The following is a 26,728-nucleotide window of genomic DNA, read 5'->3' on the forward strand; positions in this document are numbered from 1 at the left end:
TTATATATAAAGTAAATAGCTCATAAAGACCCACTGTATAGTACAGGCAACTCTACTCAATACTCTGTAATGGCCTAGATAGGAAAATAATCTAAAAGAGAGTGACCATATTTATATGTATAACTGATTCATGTTACTCTATACCTGAATCTAAACAACACTGTAAATAATCTGTAATCTAATAAAATATTAAAAAATAATATTTTAATTTATTCAAAAATAAGTATAGTTATAAACAGAATTATTGATTTTTATATATTAAAACATAAACCATTCATTGGATAAAAGTTACTATGTGTTTCTAATCAAGTTCTGCAGGTAGAATTTAACTAATTTCAAGGTTGAAATTTTGTTTTTATTTATGTTCTGTAAGTGTCTGTTTATGAACTAGGGTTAGACGTCTGATCAGTTCATGTACACAAATGTAATTTATTTATTAATTTTAACTATATTAGATAATAAAGTCATATTTGTTACTACTTGTATGTGTTATATTTTTCAAAGCATTCCCTGTGCTTTCTTTCATAAATAATGGCTAACATAAATAAAATCTTTTCCAAAGCCATTAATAATTCTGATGCTGATTTTTAAATAACCAGCAATATTAAAATTATTGTCAGAGGTTACTCTGATACTACTCATAGTCAACCCACAAGCATAATAAAGCCCATAGTATAATAAACTATGATGCAAAGAGCTTCAAAAATGGGTTTTACAATAATATCTTCCCAGATGAAAGTGCTTTTTTTATAGCTCTTTTAGAATGCTCCTCTCAAGTTGTAGAGAAATCATGACTGATTGGCAGGAACAAAATCAGGGGCAGTAATGGAATAAAAATAAAGAAAAAATTGAGTTATAGTAGTAGTGGTCTGATGATTTAAAAGGGTATAGAAATGCAATATTTGAGGCACTATTAATAATATCATATGTGGCTTGTATGGCAAATATTCATAACAAAGTGCATGAGTACTAAGTCACTTCAGTCATGTCTAGCTTTTTGCAACTGTATGGACTATGGTCTGCCAAGCTCCTTTGTACATGGGATTCTCCAGGCAAGAATACTGGAGCAGGTTTCCAAGGCCTCCTCCAAGGAATCTTCCTGACCAGGAGTTGAACACACATCTCCTGTGGCTCCTGCATTGCAGGCAGTTTCTTTACCATTGAACCACTGGGGAAGCCCGTAACAAAATGATATATCCCTAAAGAACTTCTTTTGCCCAAACCTTTGAATCATACATTCATGCATTTCTCCTTAACACTACATGTAATCATTTACCTGAAATGTGTTGCCTCCTACTCTCTAAGCTTTCCTTTTCTCTTTGTTACTGGCCCTCTTCTCATATTGCTATTGATAGTGCTATAACTTTTTGATGGGTCTCAAGTCCTCCAGGTTTCTATTTCTCTAGTTCATTTCCCTCAGGGCCCAAAGCTACAATTGAAGGGGGAAAGGAATTAGTATTGAAAGCTTGTCAGTTGCCAAATACTAATACTTCTCTGAGCTCAACCCACATTAGATAGGCTAGTGCTAATTTACAGGGTAGTTGCTGAAGCTGAAGCTCCAATAAGCTTTGGCCACCTGATGTGAAGAAATGACTCATTAGAAAAGACCGTCATGCTGGGAAAGATTGAAGGCAGGAGGAGAAGGGGACAATAGAGGATGAGATGGTTGGATGGCATCATCGACTCAATGGACATGAGTTTGACCTAGTTCTGGGAGTTGGTAATGGACAAGGAAGGCTGGCATGCTGCAGTCCATGAGGTTTTAAAGAGTCTGACACAACTCAATGACTGACCTGAACTGAATTTACAGGGTATAAAGTTGAGTACTGAGTAATTTCCATTGCTAGTCTAAGTTCATATAGCTAGTAAGTGGTCAGAAACAAGATCTATTCCCAGGTCCCCATTCCTTCTATCCCAAATTAGATAGATGAGAAAGCTTCCTAAAGATATGTGCTCATCATATTTCAATATCACTGTATAATTTAATAATAACAGTTAACATATTGACCTTTGAGTAATGCAAGAACTAGGAACACTGGCCCTCGGGGCAGTCAAAACTTGATGAATAACTTATTTACAACTTGTCCTTCCCTATCTGTGTATACTCCATATCTGCCTGAGGTACGGCATCTATGAATTCAACCAACTGTGGATTGCTTAGTACAGTTGTATTTACTACTGAACAAACCCACCTATGAGTGGACTCATGCAATTCAAGCCTGTGTTGTTCAAGGCTCAGCTGTACTTACACAACATGTTCTTCTTTTCATTCTTTTCAGTGTTCTTAGTAACCCACTCAGTCTTAAGAATAATGTTGCCACATAGGTACTACTGTCATTCCCTTTTTCCTGATGGGAAAATGGGACACAGAATATTAAATAGTGTCACCAATATTGCAAGTAAGGATAGAGTAGAGCAGGGATTTGAACCAATGCAATTCCTGAGTGTTCATTGGAAGGACTGATGCTGAAACTGAAACTCCAATACTTGGGCCACCTCATGCGAAGAGTTGACCCGTTGGAAAAGACCCTGATGCTGGGAGGGATTGGGGGCAGGAGGAGAAGGGGACGACAGAGGATGAGATGGCTGGATGGCATCACCGACTCAATGGACATGAGTTTGAGTAAACTCGGGAGTTGGTGATGGACAGGGAGGCCTGGCATGCTGCGATTCATGGGGTCGCAAAGAGTTGGACACGACTGAACTACTGAACTGAACTGAACTGAATTCAACTACACATTCTTAACCATGGTATAAGATCTGGTTGTTGCTTTGAACATATTTTTTTACTTGAAATGAACCTAATGATTGTGTATGGAAAAAGATGTTATGGATTAAATGTAAAATGGAAATAAAAATGATACTGAGGTGTTCTAATTAAAGGTCAAATAGGGAGATAAATTTAATCTGTTATCTGTTTAGGGACTGTGGAAACTTTGAAGCCCTTTTTGAATATCTCAGCAAAGAGGAATTAGGATAAAGAAAAGCTTTGAAAATATAGAGGGAAAAGGTAGTTATGAGACTAACAAAATGTTTCATGCTTAAGAAAACTGAAGAAATAATTAAATAAAATTAGCATTTGTACGAATCGATCATTCTTCCTGATTTGAAAGAGTCTAAATCATAAAAATACTATTTAAACCCTGCCCACTTTGCCAAATAATACAACCTCACATTGTTTTAGGCTTCCCTGGTGGCTCAAGAGGTAAAGAATCTGCCTGCAATTTAGGAGCTGCAGGAGACACAGGTTCCATCACTGGGTCAGGAAGATCCGCTGGAGGAGGAAATGGCAACTCACTCCAGTATTCTTGCCTGGAGAATCCCATGAACAGAGGAGCCTGCAGGCTACAGTAACGTTTTTTTTTCATGGCTTTTTAAACTTAACTAAATAATAGTATCATTTTAAACCTAATCTGCTGTGAACTGAATGTTTGTGTTCCTCAGAATTCATATGTTGAGACCCTAATCCCCAGTGTCATGATGTTTGGTGTGGTGCCTTTGTGTCTTGAGTGTGGAGCTTTCGTGATGGGGTTTGGACCCTTAAATGAAAAGATAGGAGACAGCCTGCTTCCTTTCTCTCTCCACTGTGTAAGGACTTATCAGGAAGAGGACCCCCATCAGGAACTGAATCAGCTAGCATGTTGATCTTGGACTTCCTAGCTATCACAGTTGTGGGAAATAAGCTCCGTTGTTTAAGCCATCCAGCCTATGATGTTTCTATTTTAGCAGTTCTGAATAGGATACAGTCTTCTAACCAAGCAAACGCTGATCTAAACATGGAGACTGTTTTTTGTTTTTTTGCCAAAATTTGGTTTACCTGGTGTTATGTTGAACTATGCCTTCCAAAATGATATATGGATATTTTTAACCCCTAGTATATCAGAATGTGGGCTTCCCTTGTGGTTCAGCTGGTAAAGAATTCACCTGCAATGCAGGAGACCTGGGTTTAACCCCTGGGTTGGGAAGATCCCCTGGAGAAGGGAAAGGCTATCCGCTCCAGTATTCTGGCCTGGAGAATTCCATGGACTGTATAGTCCATGGGGTCAAAAAGAGCTGGACACGACTAAGCGACTTTCACTTTCATATCAGAATGTGACCTTATTTGGAAACAGGGTCATTGAAGATGTAGTGGTTAAGATGAGATCACGCTGAAGTAGGCTGGGCCCTTAATCCAGTGTGATTGTCTCATTACACAAGAAGGAAAAACGAGAGAGAGAGAAAAGTCAGAGAAGTCAGACGGTGGACAGCCGTGTGAAGACAAAGAGCTGTTCGGGGCAAACACTGTGACCACAGAGGCAGAGGCTGCCGTGAGACAGCTGTAAGTGAAGATCATCAGGCATTTATGGCTACCATCAGAAGCTAGGAGGAGGCAAGAAAGGATTCTACCCAGACTCTCAGAGGGAGCATGGCTTTGCTGACACCCTGATTTTGGACCTCTAGCCTTCAGAATTGTGAGAGTATGCATTTCCATTATATCAAGTCATCCAAAGTATGGCACTTGTTAGGGAAGCCTGAGGAAGCTATTATACCCAGTGAGTGGGTAACCATTCCCTTCTCCAGGGGATCTTCCAAACCCTAGGATTGAACCCAGGTTTCCCGCATTGCCGGCAGATTCTTTACCATCTGAGCCACCAGGGAAGCCCCTATTATACCCAGCAGCATCCCACATTCATAGAGAAAGAGTGTCTTGATCACATGCCAGCCAGCTAGACTTGGAATCTATTCCACATGTGGGTTTTCTATTTCTGTCCATTACAATCATATGCCACTGCCTGGAATGGATGTTCAGAACCGGAAAAGCCCCTTTTGAAAACATGTGGCACTTTTCAACACATAAAAGCTTTAAGTCATCTTATGTCCTGAAAAAACCCTTCATGTAAATCCACTTTGCAATATCCTTCCTTTCTCCATCCAAAAGGGCAAGGAGACAAAACCTACTCCAACCCGAATGTTAGTTACAAAACTCCGTTAGGAGCAACCCTCCCTCCCTCTCTCTCTGTCTCTCACTGAATCAATTAATAGAGAAATTATTTGTCAGAAAGGAAGACCCTCACTGAATATGTTGTTTCCTACCCAGTTTGATGGGGCTTCCCTGGTTCCTCCGGACCTGCCTGCCATTGCAGCAGACAGTTGTTTAATCCCTGGGTCAGCAAGACCCCCTGAAGAAGGACATGGCAACCCACTCCACTATTCTGGCCTGGAAAATCCTATGGATAGAGGAGCCTAGTGAGCTACAGATCATAGAGTTGCAAATAGTAGCACACGACGCGGTGACTAACCAACCGTGCAACCAGTCTAATAATCGTATGCTTTTCAGAACTAGCACAGATAGTATGGTCTTATTACTTACCACAACACAACACATCTATATCCTGAGTTGCTTTGGGATAGCATATATCCACCCAACTCCCACTTCTCCCTTAAGTTATCATGATGAGCTTCAGACTCATAAAGGATCTCTCATTCTATCCAACCAAAATATTATAATCATAGTTTTCTTTCCCTTTTCTTTCTTCATCAAAGCTCCAGGAATATAACTAAATGTCTTCTTATTTTCAGATATTATCCTGTCTCTTAGGAGTTCTCTTTTCAAAAGATTGTACTGGAAGAAAATTAACCTTGATTACTCTGTACCTTTATGGCTAGAGTAATTTATTTTTTTTTCCCATTGACTTCAGGAATTTAGCAAGATATATTTCTGTTTTTATCATGGACAGATTGCCAAAATTTCATAATGAACCTTTGATTCTTATATTGAAATATAACTAATCTAGGGATATTGTATCTGTTCCTCTCTTTTTGTCTAATCTCATAGACACTCAAAAATCTTAATAATATTACCAATTATTTCTGAGTTATACATTATTCATCTATCTTCTTCTTGAGTGAGAAACCTCATTTTATGTCACTTTTCATATGTAGAAAATGTATCTGTTGAATTACAGTGAAACTAGGGAGATGGTATTTAAGTGATACATTCTTATGATTATAATTTGCCTTTCAGAAGAATTCCTTACTCTAGACAATATTTTGAGTGTTCATCCCCTTTGGAGTTAGAAAAATTGAAACTAGATCATTCTTAGTCCAGGAGCAAGATAAATTGTTTTCAAATAATTTAAAAAATATACATATGACCAAGATTTTACAATTCATTTTTTTAACCTCTAGTTTTTCTTGTTTTATAATGAAATACTGCTAAATTTTATGAAGTAGTGTCTTTGTGGCTTTATTTTATATTTAACAGGCAAAACTGATATATGTCATTGAAATCTCTAAAATCTTAATGGATATTTTCCTAAGTTATAGATTGCTTTAAAAGTAAATTTTCAGTAGACTATGATTGATTGACTTAGGAGATTTCTTACTGAATAAGTGTATGTTCAGCATGAATCTGTTGACACAATTAACTGTATTACTCTTTACTGGAAGACTGTCCACAGTGCCATATGTTTTCTCGGTTGTTATGTTCATACAATTAAAAATAAATGAGAGATAAACACTGAAAAATAATCATTTTTATTAACTCTTGATAGAAAAAGAACATTACTTGTTAAAGATATGTGTAATTATTCTTCATTATGTCCAACAAATGAATATAAGGAAAACATTTTAATGAAGATTAACAGAGGCCCAAAGCAACTGGGCCTCTATTAATCTTCCCTCATAGCTCAGTTAGTAAGAATCTGCCTGCATTGCGGGAGACCCAGGTTCGATTCCTGAGTCAGGAAGATCCCCTGGAGAAAGAAATGGCAACCTACTGCAGTATTTTTACCTGGAGAATCCCAAGGACAGAGGAACTTGGTGAGCTGCAGTCTGTGGAGTTGCAGACTTAGCAATTAAACCATCTCCAGAGCAACTGAATTCTAAACATGGGTCTGAAAATCACTCTTATAATGATGGTAAATGTGAAGTTCAATCTGTGTGAAGTTCTAGGGTTATGATTTAGGATTGAACTAAGAAACTCATTAAGATTATTATATTGAGACTTCACTGAAAGTATAGGATTTTGTGTTTAGGTCATAAACCCTGTCACTAAAAGGACATACAAGCCTTGACAGGGAGCATTCTTCATAGTAAATGTGTGAGCAGATGTTAAACAACTACCCTTTATGCTGATCTTATCCTCAAAATCATGGCAGACAATGGAAATACATGACATACAATGGGAATAAAAATATTAAGACTGAGTCATAGGAGTGTCAGAATATTTGAAGTTTAGAATTTTATTTTGTGCTGTTATCAAGTTAATATATGCTTAAAGAAGTGGAAATAAGAGGGAAATTGGAAAAGGATACAATTATAGATAAGACACAAAGGCTAATATTTTTTAATTAATTTATTTATTTTACTTGGAGGATAATTACTTTACAATATTGTGGTGGTTTTTGCCATACATCGACATAAATCAGCCATGGGTGCACGTGTGTCCCCCTATCATGAACCCCCCTCCCACCTCTCTCCCACTCCATCCCTTTGGGTTGTCCCAGAACACCTGTTTTGAGGGCCCTGCTTCATGCATTGAATTTGCACTAGCCATCTATTTTACATATGATGATATACGTGTTTCAATGCTATTCTCTCAAATCAATCCACCCTCGCCATCTCCCATATGATCCAAAAGTCTATTTACATCTGTGTCTCTTTTGTTGACTTGCATATAGAATCATAGTTACCATCTTTCTAAATTCTATATATATGTGTTAATATAGTGTGTTGGTGTTTCTCTTTCTGACTTACTTCATTCTGTATAGTAGGCTCCAGTTTCATCCACTTCATTAGAACTGACTCAAATGTGCTCTTTTTCATAGCTGAATAACATTCCATTGTGTATGTGTACCACAACTTCCTTATCCATTCATCTGCTGATGGACATCTAGGTTGCTTCCATGTCCTGGCTATTGTAAACACTGCTGCAATGAACACTGGGGTACATGTGTCTCTTTCAGTTCTGGTTTCCTCAGTGTGTTTGCCCAGGAGTGGGATTGCTGGGTCATACGGCAGTTCTATTTCCAGATTTTTAAGGAATCTCCACACTGTTTTCCATAGTGGCTGTACCAGTTTGCATTCCCACCAACAGTGTAAGAGGGTTCCCTTTTCTCCACACCTTCTCAAGCATTTATTGTTTGCAGACTTTTTGATAGCAGCCATTCTGACCATCATGAGATGGTACCTCGTTGTGGTTTTGATTTTCATTTCTCTAATAATGAGTGATATTGAGCATCTTTTCCTGTGTTTATTAGCCATCTGTATGTCTTCTTTGGAGAAATGTCTGTTTAGTTCTTTGGCCCACTTTTTTTATTGGGTTGTTCGTTTTTCTGGTATTGAGCTACACAAGCTGCTTGTATATTTCGGAGATTAATTCTTTGTCCACTGCTTTGTTTGCTATTATTTTCTCCCATTCTGAAGGCTACCTTTCCACCTTGTTTATAGTTTCCTTCATTGTGCAAAAGCTTTTAAGCTTAATTAGGTCCCATTTGTTTATTTTTGTTTTTATTTCTGTTACTCTGGGAGGTGGTCATAGAAGGTCTTGCTGTGATTTATGTCAGCATTCTGCCTATGTTTTCCTCTAAGAGTTTTATAGTTTCTGGTCTTAAATTTAGATCTTTAATCCATTTTGAGTTTATTTTTGTGTGTGGTGTTAGAAAGAGTTCTAGTTTCATTCTTCTACAGATGGTTGACCAGCTTTCTGAGCACAGCTTGTTAAAGACATTGTCTTTTCTCCATTGTATATTTTTTCCTCCTTTGTCAAATATAAGGTGTCCATAGGTGCATGGATTTATCTCTGGGCTTTCTATTTTGTTCCATTGATCTATATTTCTTTGTGTGAGTATCATACTGTCTTGATGACTGTAGCTATGTAGTATAGTCTGAGGGCAGGCAGGTTGATTCCTCCAGTTCCATTCTTCTTTCTCAAGATCGCTTTGGCTATTTGAGGTTTTTGTGCTTCCATACAAATTGTGAAATTATTTGTTCTAGTTCTGTGAAAAATACCATTGGTAGCATGATGGGGATTGTGATGAAGCCATAGATTGCTTCGGGTAGTATACTCATTTTCACTATAATGATTCTTCCAATCCATGAATATGGTATATTTCTCCATCTATCAGCTTTTTATAGTTTTCTATATATAGGTCTTTTGTTTCTTTAGGTAAATTTATTCCTAAATATTTTATTCTTTTCATTGCAATGGTGAATGGGATTGCTTCCTTAATTTCTCTTTCTGTTTCTTCATTCTTAGTGTATAGGAATGCAAGGGATTTCTGTGTATTAATTTTATACACTGAAAGTTTACTATATTCTTTGATTAGCTCTAGTAATTTTCTGGTAGTATCTTTAGGATTTTCTATGTAGAGGACCATGTCATCTGCAAACAGTGAGAGTTTTATTTCATCTTTTCCAATCTGGATTCCTTTTATTTATTTTTTCTTCTGATTGCTATGGCTGGGACTTCCAAAACTATGTTTAATAGTAGTGGTGAGAGTGGGCACCCTTGTCTTGTTCCTAATTTTAGAGGAAATGCTTTCAATTTTTCACCATTGAGGATAATATTTGCTGTGGGTTTGTTGTATATGGCTTTTATTATGTTGAGGTATGTTCCTTCTGTGCCTGCTTTCTGGAGAGTTTTCATAATAAATGGGTGTTGAATTTTGTCAAAGGCTTCCTCTGCATCTATTGAGATAATCATATGGTTTTTATCTTTCAATTTGTTAATATGGTGTATCATATTGACTGATTTGTGAATACTGAAGGATCTTTGTATCCCTAGAATAAAGTCCACTTGGTCACAATGTGTGATCTTTTTAATATGTTGCTGGATTTTTTTTTTGCTAGAATTTTGTTGAGGAGTTTTGCATCTGTGTTCATCAGTGATATTAGTGTATAGTTTTTTTGTGGTATCTTTGGCTGGTTTTGTTATTGGGGTGATTTGTTATTAGGGTGATGGTTTGTTATAGGGTGATTGCCTCATAGAATGAGTTTGGGAGTTTACCTTCCTCTGCAATTTTCTGGAAGAGTTTCAGTAGGATAGTGTTAGCTTTTCTCTAAATTTTTGGTAGAATTCACTTGTGAAGCCATCTGGTCCCAGGCTTTTGTTTGTTGGAGGATTTTGATTACAATTTTGATTTCTGTGCTTTTGATGGGTCTGTTTAGATTTTCTGTTTCTTCCTGGTTCAGTTTTGGAAAGCTGTACTTTTCTAAGAATTTGTCCACTTCTTCCAAGTTATCCATTTTATTGTCATATAATTGCTCATAGTAGTCTTTTATGATCTTTTGTATTTCTGTGTTGTCTGTTGTGATTTGTCCATTTTCATTTCTAATTTTATTGATTTGATTCTTCTCCCTTTGTTTTTTGATGAGTCTGGCTAATGGTTTATCTGTTTTAAATAAATGAAAAAATAAATGAAGGAGACTATAGCAAAGATCAATAAAATAGACAAAGGCTAATATTTAAGAAATTTTGTTCTAAGCTTCCCTGATACCTCAGCTGGTAAAGAATCTGCCTGCAATTCAGGAGACCTTGGTTTTATTCCTGGGTCAGAAAGATCCCCTGGAGAAGGGATAGGCTGCCCACACCAGCATTCTTGGGCTTCCCTCATGGCTCTGACAGTAAAGAATCCACCTGTGATGTGGGAGACCTGTGTTCAATCCCTGGGTTGGGAAGATCTCCTGGAGAAGGGATAGGCTACCCACTCCATTATTCTTAGGCTTCCCTGATGGCTCAAATGGTGAAGAATCCGTGGTTTCATTGTTTTAGTCATATAGCAACATTCACTAAAATAGTTTATATAAGATTAAAAAACAGAACCACAATTATTTCGGCATCTCTAGTGTCTCAGCAGCAAAGAATCTGCCTTCAGTGCAGGAGCCACAGGAGATGTGGGTTCAATCCCTGGGTTGGGAGATCCCCTGGAAGAGGGCATAACAATCCACTCCAGTATTTTTGCTTGGAGAAACCCAAGGACAGAGGACCCTGGTGAGCTATGGTCCATTGGGTCATACAGAGTCAGACATGACTGAAGTGACTTAACATGCAACATTAATTAATATTTAATGGCTACTTAGAATTTGTTAGAAGAGCTTCCCTGGTGGCTCAGATGGTAAAGAATCTGCCTGCAATGTGGGAGACCCAGGTTTGATCCCTGGGTCAGGAAGATCCCCTGGAGAAGAAAATGGCAAGGCACTCCAGTATTCTTGCCTGGAAACTCCCATGGATGGAGGAACCTGGTGGGCCACAGCCCATGAGGTCACAAAGAGTTGGGCACACTCTTAGTGTGAGAGACTAACACACATAGAATATGTTAGAATGTTTATTAAGTTCTTTAAATGCATTATTTTATGCACATTACAGCAGACTTTAAGAAAAAATAAATAATATTTTTAAAGAAAAGGAAACTGATCACTAAATTCATCAAGCTGGTAAGAGGTGAAGTTAGAGTTAAGACCTAGATGAGTTAGACTCCAGAACCCATATTATTTTCCCTTTATTACACTAAAAATTCACATTTTACCTTCTGATCTGCTTGAGAGACAAGATTGGTGTAATCTTAGAAAAGTAATTGCACAAACTATCAATGTCTATAACCATAACATGATTATTCATGAGTGCTATCACAGATACTGAAATATCTCAAGGCAAATTTCTTGGGAACTTGGAGTGTGACATTATTCCTAGATGAGCTTTGCTATCCTGTGCCTAATCAAGATGACTTTCAGTTTAGTGAGGTCATGATTCACGATACTATAGTTCCTGGTTTTAATCAAATGGATTTTAAGTGACTCACTCAACATGACATAGGCTTGTTCGGAACTAGTAAATGAGTACCTCATGCCTCCAGCAAAGGATTAGCGTATATCTAAATCTTCTGGGTGACCTCTCTTCACTATAATGCTTCTCTTGCATGATAATAGGTAACAATCAGAAGGAAAACATAACACTGTAATAAGAGCAGATGTTGTTCAGTTGCTCAGTCATGTCCACCTCTTTGAGACCCCATGGACTGCAACATGCCAGGCTTCCCTGTCCTTCACTGCTTCCCGGAGTTTGCTCAAACTCATGTCCACTGAATCGGTGATGCCATCCAACCGTCTTGCCCTCTGTTGTACCCTTCTCCTCCTGCTTTCAATCATTCCCAGCATCAGGGTCTATTCCAGTGAGTCAGCCCTTTGCATTGGGTGGTCACAGTATTGTAGCTTCAGCTTCAGGATCAGTCTTTCCAATGAATATTTATATTTGATTTCATTTAGGATTGACTGATTTTATCTCCTTGCTGTCCAAGGGACTCTCAAGATTCTTCTCCAGCAACACAGTTTGAAGGCATCAGTTCTTCCTTGCTCAGCCTATTTAATTGTCCAGCTCTCACATCTGGACATGACTACCCGAAAAACCATATCTTTGACTAAATGGATCTTTGTTGACAAAGTAATGTCTCTGCTTTTTAATACACAGTCTAGGTTTGTCATCGCTTTTCTTCCAAGGAGCAAGCATCTTTTAATTTCATGTTTGTAGTCACCATCCACAGTGATTTTGGAGCCCAAGAAAATAAAGACTGTCACTGTTTCCACTGTTGCCCCATCTATTTTTCATGAAATGATGGGACCTGATGCCTTGATCTCCCTTTTTTCAATGTTGAGTTTTAAAAGTCAGCTTTTTCATTCTCCTCTTTCACCTTCATCAAGAGGCTCTTTAATTCCTCTTCACTTTCTGCCTTTGGGGTGGTGTCATCTGCATACGTGAGGTTATTGATATTTCTCCTGGCAGTCTTGATTCCAGCTTGTACTTCATTCAGCCCAGCATTTCACATGATATACTCTACATATGAGTTAAATAAACAGGGTGACAATGTATAGCCTTGATGTACTCCTTTCCCAATTTTGAACCAGTTCATTGTTCCGTGTCTGGTTCTAATTGTTGCTTCTTGACCTATGTACAGGTTCTTAGGAAGTGAGTAAAGTGGTCTGGTCTTCCCATCTCTTCAAGAATTTTCCATAGTTTATTGTAATCCACACAGTCAAAGGCTTTAATGTAGTCAATGAAGCAGAAATAGATATTTTTTCTTTAATTTTCTTGCTTTTTCTGTGATCCAGTGGATGTTGGCAATTTGATCTCTGGTTTCTCTGCTTTTTCTAAATCCAGCTTGAACATCTGGAAGTTATTGGTTCACATACTTTTGAAGCCTAGCTTGAAGAATTCTGAGCATTACCTTGCTAGTGTGTGAAATGAGTGCAAATGTGTGGTAGTTTGAACATTATTTGGTATTGACTTTCTTTGGGATTGGAATGAAAACACTTTTGTCATTCTTGTGGTCACTGCTGAGTTTTCCAAATTTGCTGGTGTACTGAGTGCAGCACTGTCACAGCCTTGTCTTTTAGGATTTGAAATAGTTCAGCTGGAATTCCATCACCTCCACTACCTTTGTTCATAGTGATGCTTCCTCAGGCCCACTTTACTTGACTCCAAGATGTCTGGCTCTAGGTGAATGATCACATCATCATGGTTATCTGGGTCATTAAGATCTTTTTTGTATAGTTCTTGTCTGTATTCTTGCCACCTCTTCTTAATATCTTCTGTTTAGACGATACAATGCTTAGTTCCTTCTTTTTTTCTTTCTTACATTTTAGTTATGTGAAATGTCTTCATCCCATCTCTGGGAGGATTCTCAAACTGGCTTTGCAGGTAAAGATTAAATCAAGGCTCCACTGTTTACTCACTGTGTTAGTTGGGAAATCCAAGTTTTCATCCCCAGATGTTTGATGTGTAAAATTGTTTAAAAATAGCTTCATCCATATTATTATTATGAGATGCAAATGCAATCACATATGTAAAGTATTTACCAAAGTGAACATAATCCTTAGATTCATTAATATCTACTATCTCTAACACTGCTCTAGAAAAATTTAAATTAATAACAAATCTTGATTGTTCCTCTGATGGCTCTTCCTAGTGTTAGCCCTGAGAAGCAGCTCTCATGAAATTCAATGTTTCTGCTCTTTTCTCTATTAATTTTGCCCCAGGGATATTTTGCACCTCAGTTTTGGCAGCTACAGGTGATGGCAGCCAATCCTCTCTGAGCTTCCCCCAGGGACTGCAGCATTGAATTTCAAGGGTGCTATGGCACATAGATTTCAAAGCATACGCTCTCAAATACCTCCAAATTTGTCAGAAACATACACACAAAATGTAGTGGAGAGTTCTCAAGGAACATGCATGCGTGTCCCACTAAAATGAGAACACTGTCAACTGATTTTAAGCAAGACTCACAAATAAACAGTGTCAAAACCACATCTAGAGTTTACAGAAGTAGAATAGCTCTGGCACTAGCAGTGTTTGTTCAAATAATATCTCTCCCCTTCACTTGCTGTGTGAACTTGGGTAAGTTATGTAACTTTTCTGTGCCTTTACACCTTTATATAATCCTCATAGGGCTTCCTTGGTGGCTCAGACAGTAAAAAGTCTGCCTGTAATGTGGGAGACCTGGGTTCGATCCCTGGGTTGGGAAGATCCCCTGGAGAAAGAAATGGCAACCCACTCCAGTATTCTTGCCTTGAAAATCCCAAGGATGGAGGAGCCAGACAGGCTGCAGACCATGGGGTTGCAGAGTCGGACATGACTGAGAGCTTAACACTTGCACTTTCATAATCCTCAAAAGACTATTACTAGGATAAAATGAATGGATTTTACATAAACTGTGTGTTCCAGGTGCAGTGTAAGAGCCATGTGTGTGTTTGCTGTTGTTTCTGATCTTTGTTAAGTATTCGTTTTAGTTCCTTCTTCTTCTAGGTGATCACAATAGATTCCTCAGACAGACATTTCTCCAAAGAAGACATACAGATGGCTAACAAACACATGAAAAGATGCTCAACATCACTCATTATTAGAGAAATGCAAACCAAAACCACAATGAGGTACCATTACACGCCAGTCAGGATGGCTGCTATCCAAAAGTCTACAAGCAATAAATGCTGGAGAGGGTGTGGAGAAAAGGGAACCCTCTTACACTGTTAGTGGGAATGTAAACTAATACAGCCGCTATGGAAAACAGTGTGGAGATTTCTTACAAAACTGGAAATAGAACTGCCATATGACCCAGCAATCCCACTTCTGGGCATACACACTGAGGAAACCAGATCTGAAAGAGACACGTGCACCCCAATGTTCATCGCAGCACTGTTTATAATAGCCAGGACATGGAAGCAACCTAGATGCCCATCAGCAGATGAATGGATAAGGAAGCTGTGGTACATATACACCATGGAATATTACTCAGCCGTTAAAAAGAATTCATTTGAACCAGTCCTAATGAGATGGATGAAGCTGGAGCCCCTTATACAGAGTGAAGTAAGCCAGAAAGATAAAGAACATTACAGCATACTGACACATATATATGGAATTTAGAAAGATGGTAACGATAACCCTATATGCAAAACAGAAAAAGAGACACAGAAATACAGAACAGACTTTTGAAACTCTGTGGGAGAAGGTGAGGGTGGGATGTTTTGAAAGAACAGCATGTATACTATCTATGGTGAAACAGATCACCAGCTCAGGTGGGATGCATGAGACAAGTGCTCCGGCCTGGTGCACTGGGAAGACCCAGAGGAATCGAGTGGAGAGGGAGGTGGGAGGGGGGATTGGGATGGGGAATACGTGTAAATCTATGGCTGATTCATATCAATGTATGACAAAACCCACTGAAATGTTGTGAAGTAATTAGCCTCCAACTAATAAAAAGATAAAATAAGTTTCATTAGGTCCCATTTGTTTAGTTTTGCTTTTATTTCCAATATTCTGGGAGGTGGGTCATAGAGGATCTTGCTGTGATTTATGTCGGAGAGTGTTTTGCCTATGTTCTCCTCTAGGAGTTTTATAGTTTCTGGTCTTACATTTAGATCTTTAATCCATTTTGAGTTTATTTTTGTGTATGGTGTTAGAAAGTGTTCTAGTTTCATTCTTTTACAAGTGGTTGACCAGTTTTCCCAGCACCACTTGTTAAAGAGGTTGTCTTTTTTCCATTGTATATCCTTGCCTCCTTTGTCAAAGATAAGGTGTCCATAGGTTCGTGGATTTATCTCTGGGCTTTAGGAAACTATAAGTAAGGTGAAAAGACAGCCCTCAGATTAGGAGAAAATAATAGCAAATGAAGAAACAGACAAAGGATTAATCTCAAAAATATACAAGCAACTCCTGCAGCTCAATTCCAGAAAAATAAATGACCCAATCAAAAAATGGGCCAAAGAACTAAACAGACATTTCTCCAAAGAACACATACAGATGGCTAACAAACACATGAAAAGATGCTCAACATCACTCATTATTAGAGAAATGCAAATCAAAACCACAATGAGGTACCATTACACACCAGTCAGGATGGCTGCTATCCAAAAGTCTACAAGCAATAAATGCTGGAGAGGGTGTGGAGAAAAGGGAACCCTCTTACACTGTTGGTGGGAATGCATACTAGTACAGCCGCTATGGAAAACAGTGTGGAGATTTCTTACAAAACTGGAAATAGAACTGCCATATGACCCAGCAATCCCACTTCTGGGCATACACACTGAGGAAACCAGATCTGAAAGAGACACGTGCACCCCAATGTTCATCGCAGCACTGTTTATAATAGCCAGGACATGGAAGCAACCTAGATGCCCATCAGCAGATGAATGGATAAGGAAGCTGTGGTACATATACACCATGGAATATTACTCAGCCATTAAAAAGAATTCATTTGAACCAGTCCTAATGAGATGGATGAAGCTGGAGCCCCTTATACAGAGTGAAGTAAGCCAGAAAGATAAAGAACATTACAGCATACTGACACATGTATATGGAATTTAGAAAGGTGATAACGATAACCCTATATGCAGAACAGAAAAAGAGACACAGAAATACAGAACAGACTTTTGAACTTTGTGGGAGAATGTGAGGGTGGGATATTTCAAAAGAACAGCATGTATACTATCTATGGTGAAACAGATCACCAGCCCAGGTGGGATGCACGAGACAAGTGCTCCGGCCTGGTGCACTGGGAAGACCCAGAGGAATCGGGTGGAGAGGGAGGTGGGAGGGGGGATCGGGATTGGGAATACATGTAAATCCATGGCTGATTCATATCAATGTATGACAAAACCCACTGGAAAAAAAAAATAATAATAATAAAAAAAAAATAATAAACCCTGGCTGAACCAAAAAAAAAAAAAAAAAAAAAGATAAAATAAAAAAAAAATTAAAAAAGAGACAGAATGAGTTAACATGTATGACTTTGATCTAGTCATTCAGCTATACCTTCCACTGAATATTAGCAAACTACTTCAAGATATTAATGTCCACATTTCCCATATGCAGACTTAGAGGATTAGAGGAGCCAGGGATAAACCTAACTCTTTTCAGTTCCTAAGTTCATTCAGTTTTCATGACTGTATCAAAATCATGTCATCTGGAAGATTTTGGGCATCATTATTCTTATGAACATATCCATTTCTCAGATCTTAATCCTCCTGTTACAGAGTTGAGCAGTCACAAATAATATGCCAACATTTATTTGACCTTTAATTTCTCTGACACTAAGGACATCTGAGCAACACCCATGATCTCTTTAAAATACTTTAGCAGATGTCATACTGTTACCAGTGAATTTCTACTAAGTTCCATGTGTGTGTATGAAGGTGTGTGTACATGTACATGTGAGGATAGACAATTTTCTCACGTTAATTTGGCAGATTTTTTTTCTTTGACTTAACATGTGAGTGTATTGAAAATTTTAAAAGTAGGAGTTTCTATTACAGATATTAAAGTTTTGCCCTCAAGAATTCATCCTAATGAATTTCTTCTATGAGCCTGAGGTTTATACCAGTAATCAGACTATTGAAAATAGAAATGGATTATGGCCTAATGAACTACTTTAAAATGTTGCTTCCAGAAGCTACTTATTTGCAATATTTAAGGATAATTGCCAGTATGCTAAAATTTTTTTTTTTTCAAAATCTAGTGTAGAGTAGAAACATAAGTAGGTGTTTGCCAATTGCGATGTATTCTTAAAATGCGTGAAGAAGCTCCAAAGGTAAGATCTAATGTCATGGCACATTTCATGTAAAGTGAAATCCATTCTATGTAGCATCTGCTTATTCATAGTTTTATTTGTTATGAGAATAATACCATACAATTTTTAGGCCATTATTATGGCTATTTTAAAAATAATGAAGTTGAAAGAACTGCCTGAAAGAATTGGCCTTTTTCAAGTCTGACCTTAACTCATTTGAGAATGTATTAAATCTGTTTAATTCAGCTAGGGTAAAATTTATACAGTGATTATGAAATGCTCATGGTTATTGTTTCCAAACAAATTATGGGATACCAAGTTCAAAAAGAGTACCTTCATGGATGCCATTAAAAATCAATCAGTAATGCTATTTTGTACTTAGTGAGCTAGGAAAGGGACTTCCCTGGAGGCTCACTGGTAAAGAATCTGCCTGCCAATGCTGGAGACATGGGTTTGATCCTTGGGTTAGAAGATCCCCTGGAGAAGGGAATGGCAACCTACTCCAGTATTCTTGCCTGGGAAATCCCATGGACAGAGGAGCCTGGTTGGCTACAGTCTAAGGGATTGCAAAAGAGCTAGACATGATTTAGTGACTAAACAACAACAACAAATTAAGCAAACAGCTAGGCAGTTTGTTTCAGTAGCATGTCTGTTCATATTTTATATGAACAATTTTGTGTTCTGTGGGTAAGGCATTTTTTCCCTTCTATTAGTTTCATAAACAGCATTTAACAAATATAAATATACTAGGTTTTCAAATTCAGTAGTAAACAAAGTCTACATGCCCTGCAGTGGGAGAGACAGATATCAAAGAGAAAGGACTCTAACACATTTTGAATAAAAACTATGGTAAGCATTTTATAAATTTCATAAGCATAGTTGATACATACATTTCATCCTAAAAGATAACTGTGACATAGTCTTATTGGCCAAGGAAAGTTATCCTGAGACATGAAAGAAGGGCAGCAGGAAAGAGCAAAATTTGTCATTTTCATAAAAATAGAGAAATAGAAAAGTGAATTGATGCTTTTGAACTGTGGTGTTGGAGAAGACTCTTGAGAGTCCCTTGGACTGCAAGGAGATCCATCCAGTCAGTCATAAAGGAAATCAGTCCTGAATATTCATTGGAAGGACTGATGCTGAAGCTGAAACTCCAGTACTTTGGCCACCTGATGTGAAGAACTGACTCACTAGAAAAGACCCTGATGCTGGGAAAGATTGAAGGCAGGAGGAGAAGGGGACAACAGAGGATGAAATGGTTGGATGGCATCATTGATTCGATGAGTGTGAGTTTGAGCAATCTCCAGGATTTGGTGAAGGACAGGGAAGCCTGGCATGCTGCATGCAGTCTTTGGGGTCGCAAAGAGTCAGACACAACTGAGCAACTGAACTGAACTGAATATCATTCTCTACATTCATTAGCAGAGGAAAGAGAGTGAGAATTAGTCTCCAGATGCAGGTGAGATGGAATACAACTTGGAGAATCCTTCAATTATTTATTGTGTTGGTTCCCTATTGTTGTCTCTTACACAACCCTATGTAAATGATGCTAAAGGCTAGACAGTTATCCTCAATTTGGGATTTTAAAAGATATTTATCAGAATCTTGGTTTTTCATTAGTCTTGGGGGATAATCCTGTCACTTGAAAGAGCCCCTTCAGATATTTAATATGGAAAGATCTTGTGCTCTCCTCAGATCAGAAACAGGGACTAAAATGTAATAGAAATGAGATTGTCAGTCCTTTTCTCCCCAAAGATTCTGAGATGAAGAAGTGTGATAAAGCTTGAAAACCCCAAGGATTGTGTTACAGTCTCTCTCACTGAATCACACTTGGCCCAGACAGTTTTGTGATGCACAGGATTTTAGCAAATAAAGAAATATTGCATAAATTCATCTCTAGCAAGTTTATTTTCTTATTTCCCTTTACTCTTCCCACATAAAACTATATGTGTTTCTGAAAAAAAATGTAACTCTTTTCTAGTCATCATTGTTGTTGTTTACTCCCTGAGTTGTGTCTGACTCTTTTGCGACCCCATGGACTGTAGACCGCCAAGCTCCTCTGTCCGTGGGATTCCAGCCAAGAATAGTGGAGTGGGTTGCCATTTCCTTCTCCCCAGGATCTTCCCAACCCAGGGATTGAACTCACATGTCTTGTTTGGCAGTGGGAGATTCTTTACCAGTGACCACCCGGGAAACCCTTTCTAATCTTAGCAAGAAGAATTTGATATATTTAAAGAGATGTCAAGTACAAATATTATTGCTTATATTATTATACTTATTTCTAGTGCTACTATCAATAAGAACAGACTTATCAAAATGGGTACCATTTAACTGAACAACCTGTGCCAGTTTCTGTGGCATGTAGAGATTGCCAGGTTTCTTTGCTGTTTTGAAATATAGGACAAAAACTTTATGTTAGCAAACTTTTCTGCATGAAAAATCATGTCTATTGGGAAAATGAAGGAGAATCTCCTTCTAGATGCCTTTTTTTAAAGCATCTGATCTTGGGAAATGAATGCAATATGGGGATGTAGCAGCTAGAGAGAAAAAAATAACACATATAAATTGTTTCTTACTATGTACACCTGAATAAAATGAACTGTGTTAAATTGCTTATGTAAAGTAGGAGGGCTGTTTCCATTCATGAATAAATAGCATTTATAACATTGCTGTTATAAAGTAATAAATGAATTCACAGTTGGTTCATGCATCAAATCAATTTTGGACGGGTCAAATGAACTAGATATTGCACTATTATAACAGCTGTTCACTCTTCAGTTCAAATAGGAACAAAAGATAAAACACTATTTTGCACTGTGAATAACTTTAATAAAATGTTTGACCATAGTTCACTTATTTGACAAAAATATCTTGATCTTTATGGCCAGAATGCCAATACAATTGTTGTTGTTCATCTGCTCAGTTGTGTCCAACTCTTTGTGACTCCATGGACTGGATTGTAGATATTCATAATTTTTTTCCCCCAACTCATCTGAGTTACTAACATTTAGATTAACAAGTAGATCTTGTTAGAATTATAGATTAATTAACATATATAATTGGTTAGTGAGCTGATAGAATATCAAGTTTTCAAATCATTATTGAGTTCAGTTCATTCATAGGAATTCAGAGGCAATCTTAGGGTTAATGTTCTAACAAGCAGTTGGACTTTTAACACTTGCAAAATGTCCTATTATCATGAAAAAAATGGCATTCAAAATAGAATCCCACTTTATCTTACACTAGTATACTTTCTGAGAATCTTGAGTAGGTGTCATCACTCATAGTCTTAGACCAGAAGAGGATTTTAAGGATCATGTATGTCTTACCATTTCTTTTTTCCTTTTTTTCCTTTAATGTTGATATCTATCACCATCAGATCTTACCACTAGTGCTGTTTTGCCACATGTTTGAGTGGTGAGGCAAGTTTCAAACTATGTTCACAGAACTTAATCCTTATTTATTTCACTTTGTAATCAACTTCTCCTGATGTTAAACATGTAACTGTTACTTAGGAAGTGTGATTGTTACCTCTATGGATTATTTTTATGTGGGTTAAAGTACTATATTTAAATACATGCTATATTTACATATTATATACATATGTGTGTGTATATATATACACATGTATATGTGAAATGTATATATATCTCACATACTTTTAAATTCTCATTTGGACTACTCAGTTTAATAAATAAATGATTTAATATTTCTTTCGCCTTCCATGATTCTAACATGATGAAAACCACTCTAAGAACTTATCCCATATTAGTCATATAGGAAACATTCTTTTTGTGCTCATAAAATGACAAATTCTACTTGTTCACCTCTCAAATAAAATATCTCACTCACTTGAACTTCTGTAACACTTCTTTTAAGATGCACTAAGTATTGTGTGAGTTCTTTCTGCAATTATATATGCTTCTTTGCATCATTTTATTTTTCTCATTCCTCATCCAAACCAGATCAATAACCCCCTGAAATATTAACACTAAACTCTCTGTGGCTGGTAACTGATAGCTAGCCCCTCCAGGATGGATGCAGAGAGGAAAAAGCTGGGATGAAACTCAACATTAAAAAAAAAAAACCAACTAAGACCATGGCATACAGCCCCATCACTCCATAGCAAATAGAAGAGGAAAAAGTGGAAGCACTGACAGATTTTATTTTCTTGGGCTCCAAAGTCACTGTGGATGGTGACTGCAGTCATGAAATTAATAGATGCTTGCTGCTTGGAAGGAAGGCTATGACAAACCTAGACAGAATATTAAAAAGTAGAGCTATCACTTTGCAAGCAAATCCATCTAGTTAAGGCTATGGTTTTTCCAGTAGTCATGTACAGATATGAGAGTTGGACCATAAAGAAGACTGAGCACCAAAGAATTGATGCTCTTGAATTGTGGTGCTGGAGAAGACTCTTGTGAATCCCCTGGACAGCAAGGAGATCAAACCAGTCAATTTTAAAAGAAATGAACCCTGAATATTCACTGGAAGGACTGATGCTGAAGCTGAAGCTTTGGCCACCTAATGTGAAGAGCCAACTCATTGAAAAAGACCCTGATGCTGGGAAAGATTGAAGGCAAAAAGAGACAAGGGCAGCAGAGGATGAGATGGTTAGATAGCATCACCGACTCAATGGACGTGAACTTGAGCAAACTACAGGAGATAGCAAAGGCCAGGGAAGCCTGGCATGCTGCAGTCTATGGGGTCACAAAGACCTGGACACAACTTAGTGACTGAACACCAACAATATGGATAGCCACATAGTAAACAAACTAAACTCTGTGAGGCGTCAAACAGAAGAGAGTATAGCAGTGATCGATGAGACGGTCAAGCATAGGATAGAATAAGATAGAACATTTTATTATTACATAGATTTGTATTCCAAGGATGAAAGAGAAGCAATGAAATTATTGCAGCTCTAAAAGTGGAAAGTGGTGGTTATTCTGCTGAGGGTCGAGCATACCATTTTATGAGAGCAGCAATTTTACAATCAATGGAATGGAGTACATATGGTAGAATTATTTCCCCCATAGTAGCAATTTGGATGATTACTGTCCTTAATACGTTGGTTTACATTTACCTTTTCTAGTTCAATTTTTAGGTTCAACATAATAAAGTAATATTAGTAAAATAGTAAGGAAGGAGGAGGAAAGTAAATGTTTAACTGTAAACAGCAGAGCATCTGTGTGATTCATTTCTAAATTCCTTGTAATCAGGGAAAATAATTACAGTATTATGTTCTAAAAATGGCACAGGGATGATTATTAAGCAGATGTATGGCTATTTGTCATTGAGGTTGGGCAATTTCATTTATAAACTTGTGTGCTTATATAACAGCTGAGGATCAAACCTACACCATCTGTGTTATATTAAAAACCTTATCTGGGACATGTGCTGCCTACAGGACTGAAACAGTTCTTTTGTTTTGTTAACAGTTGGAGTTGTTGTTCTGTAGGATTGGACCATGGCATTTTACTCTTCATCTATCCTGGGGAAAATCTAATCTGAATAGTTATTATTGTTATCCATATGTAATCCACTGAGAGACACACAATGTCTGTGATAAATTATTGAAGACATTCATGTCATGAATACTAAGGTATGTGTCTTATGGAACATGAGAACTAGAAGGTTGCTTTGAGACAGATTACCTATAAAATGTGGTTAAGTCCAAGCCCACCAAATTCTCTGGGCTCATATTTTGACTTGAATATTTGGTACCTATGTAAGTTGGTACCCTATGTGAGTTGTTACTTTTAAAGTGAACAATGCAGAGAAATAGAGGAAAACAATAGAATGGGAAAGACTAGAGATCTCTTCAAGAGAATTAGAGATGCCAAGGGAACATTATATGCAAAGATAGGTATAATAAAGGACAGAAACAGTATGGACCAACAGAAGCATACGATTTTAAGAAGAGGTGGCAAGAGTACACAGAAGAACTATACAAAAATATCTTAATGACCTAGATAAACATTATGATGTGATCGCTCATCAGAGCCAGACATCCTGAAGTGTGGTCAAGTGGGCCTTAGGAAGCATCGCTATGAACAAAACTGTGGAGGTGATGCAATTCCAGTTGAGCTATTTCAAATCCTAAAAGATGATGCTGTGAAAGTGTTGCACAGAATGTGCCAGCAAATTTGGAAAACTCAGCAGTGGCCACAGGACTGGAAAAGGTCAGTTTTCATTCCAAACCCAAAGAAAGGCAATGTCAAAGAATGCTCAAACTACCACACATTTGCACTCATTTCACACACTAGCAAGGTAATGCTCAAAATCCTTCAAACTAGACTTCAAAAATATGTGAACCGAGAACTTCTAGATGTTCAAGCTGGATTTAGAAAAGGCAGAGGAACAAGAGATCAAATTGCCACATCTGTTGGATCATAGAAAAAGCTAGATAATTCCAGAAAAACATCTATTTCTGCTTCATTGACTACACTAAAGCCTTTGACTGTGTGGATCACAACAAACTATGGAAAATTCTTGAAGAGATGGGAATACCAGACCACCTTACTTGCTTCCTAAGAACCTGTACACAGGTCAAGAAGAAACAATTAGAACCAGACATGAAACAATGAACTGGTTCAAAATTGGGAAAGGAGTATGTCAAGGCTATATGTTGTCACCCTGCTTATTTAACTTATATACAGAGTTCATCATGTGAAATGCAGGTCTGGATTAAGCACAAGCTTGAATAAAGATTGCCAGAAGAAACATCAATAACATCATATATGCAGATAACACCACCCTAAAGGCAGAAAGTGAAGAGGAATTAAAGAGCCTCTTGATGAAGATGAAAGAGGAAAGTGAAAAACCTGACTTAAAACTCCACATTAAAAAAATGAAGATCATGACATCCAGTCCCATCACATCATGGCAAATAGATGGGGAAACAATGGAAACAGCGACAGACTTTATTTTTTGAGCTCCAAAATCACTGTACACGGTGACTGCAGCAACAAAATTAAAAGATGCTTGCTCCTTGAAAGAAAAGCAATGACAAACCTAGACAACAAATTAAAAAACAGAGATAGTTTTTTTGCAGACGAAAGTCCATATTGTCAAAGCTGTGGTTTTTGCAGTAGTCATGAATGGATGTGAGAGCTGAACAATAAAAAAAGGCTGAATACCAAAGAATTGATGCTTTTCAACTGTGGTGTTGGAGAAGACTCTTGAGAGTCCCTTGGACAACATGGAGATCAAACCAGTCAATCCTAAAGGAAATCAACCCTTAATAATCATTGGAAGGACTGATCCTGAAGCTGAAGCTCCAGTACTTTGGCCACCTGATGTGAAGAGCTGACTCTTTGGAAAAAACCCTGATGCTGGGAAAAACTGAAGGCAGGAGGAGAAAAGGTTAATAGAGATTGAGATAATTGGATGGCATCACCAACTCAATGGACATGAGTTTGAGCAAGCTCTGGTAGTTGGTGAAGGACAGGGAAGCCTGGTGTGCTGCAGTCCATGGGGTCGCAAAGAGTCGGACACAACTGAGCGACTGAACAACACAAGTTGGAAAAGTTATTTAACCTTCTATGCTTCAATTTATTCACCTTTAGATTAGACATAATAATAATATAAACTTTCATGGAATTGATATGAAGATCAAAGATTGAAACACTTATGGTGCCTATAACATTGTATACAGGCACAATGTGTAAGTTATTATTTTCCAGTTTAATTTCCTCAGTTTGCAGATTATGAAAGGCAGACTAATTCTTTGAAAGGCAATGATGACTGGTGCTGCTGCTGCTGATGCTGAGTCGCTTCAGTCACGTCTGACTCTGTGTGACCCCGTAGACGGAAGCCCACCAGGCTTCCTTGTCCCTGGGATTCTTCAGGCAAGAACACTGGAGTGGGTTGCCATTTCCTTCTCCAATGAATGAAAGGGAAAAGTGAAAGGAAAGGCGTTACCCCATGGACTGCCGCCCACCAGGCTCCTCCATCCATGGGATTTTCCAGGCAAGAGGACTGGAGTGAGGTGCATTCATTGCCTTCTCCGGCAATGATGACTAAAAGATACAAACATACGTACATACTTGGAATCAATCAACTGAGCGTAAATTCAGTTCTTTCCCTTCCTAGCTGTGTAGCTATGTGGCTTTGGTACAGCAAATGTTACCAAGTGTAAAAAGTGGGATAAATAGTCATAGGAGGTAATCTAAGACTTCCTAGAGCTAAGATTTTTCTTAAAGATGATCTTTCCCTATGATTTCATTTTTTCCTGTGGGAGAGATCACCAGTTTTTATGAAGTTTTTCCATTGACCTATCCACATTACCAGATATAGCTCTACCACAGTGACCTTGGAGGCCAGTTCTAAAAGCTAGAAAATCTTCTTGAGGACCTTTTCACTAAGTTATATATGATTTTATTCCTTAAGAGCCATAAAATTATTGATCATAGCTCATTTTTGTAGGAGAATTCTTTGTTGTGATATGTTAAATTTTTTTTTTTTTTTTAGATTTAGTAGCACTTTGCTTATTGCTACAGTGAAAACATCTGGGTAAAATGTCACCAAATGGTAGCACTTACAACAAATAGGCTATAAAATAGGGCATAAACAACATAAAATTTTATAAAATATAAATAGTTTGACTTCTGCGATACAGCTGTGGAAGTTCATAAGGAAAATTTATGTTTCTTATATACCTTATCTTATATACATGTATTTCTTAATGGATATAC

The sequence above is a fragment of the Dama dama genome, chromosome 31 (assembly GCF_033118175.1).
Source record: "Dama dama isolate Ldn47 chromosome 31, ASM3311817v1, whole genome shotgun sequence".
Taxonomy (NCBI): domain Eukaryota; kingdom Metazoa; phylum Chordata; class Mammalia; order Artiodactyla; family Cervidae; genus Dama; species Dama dama.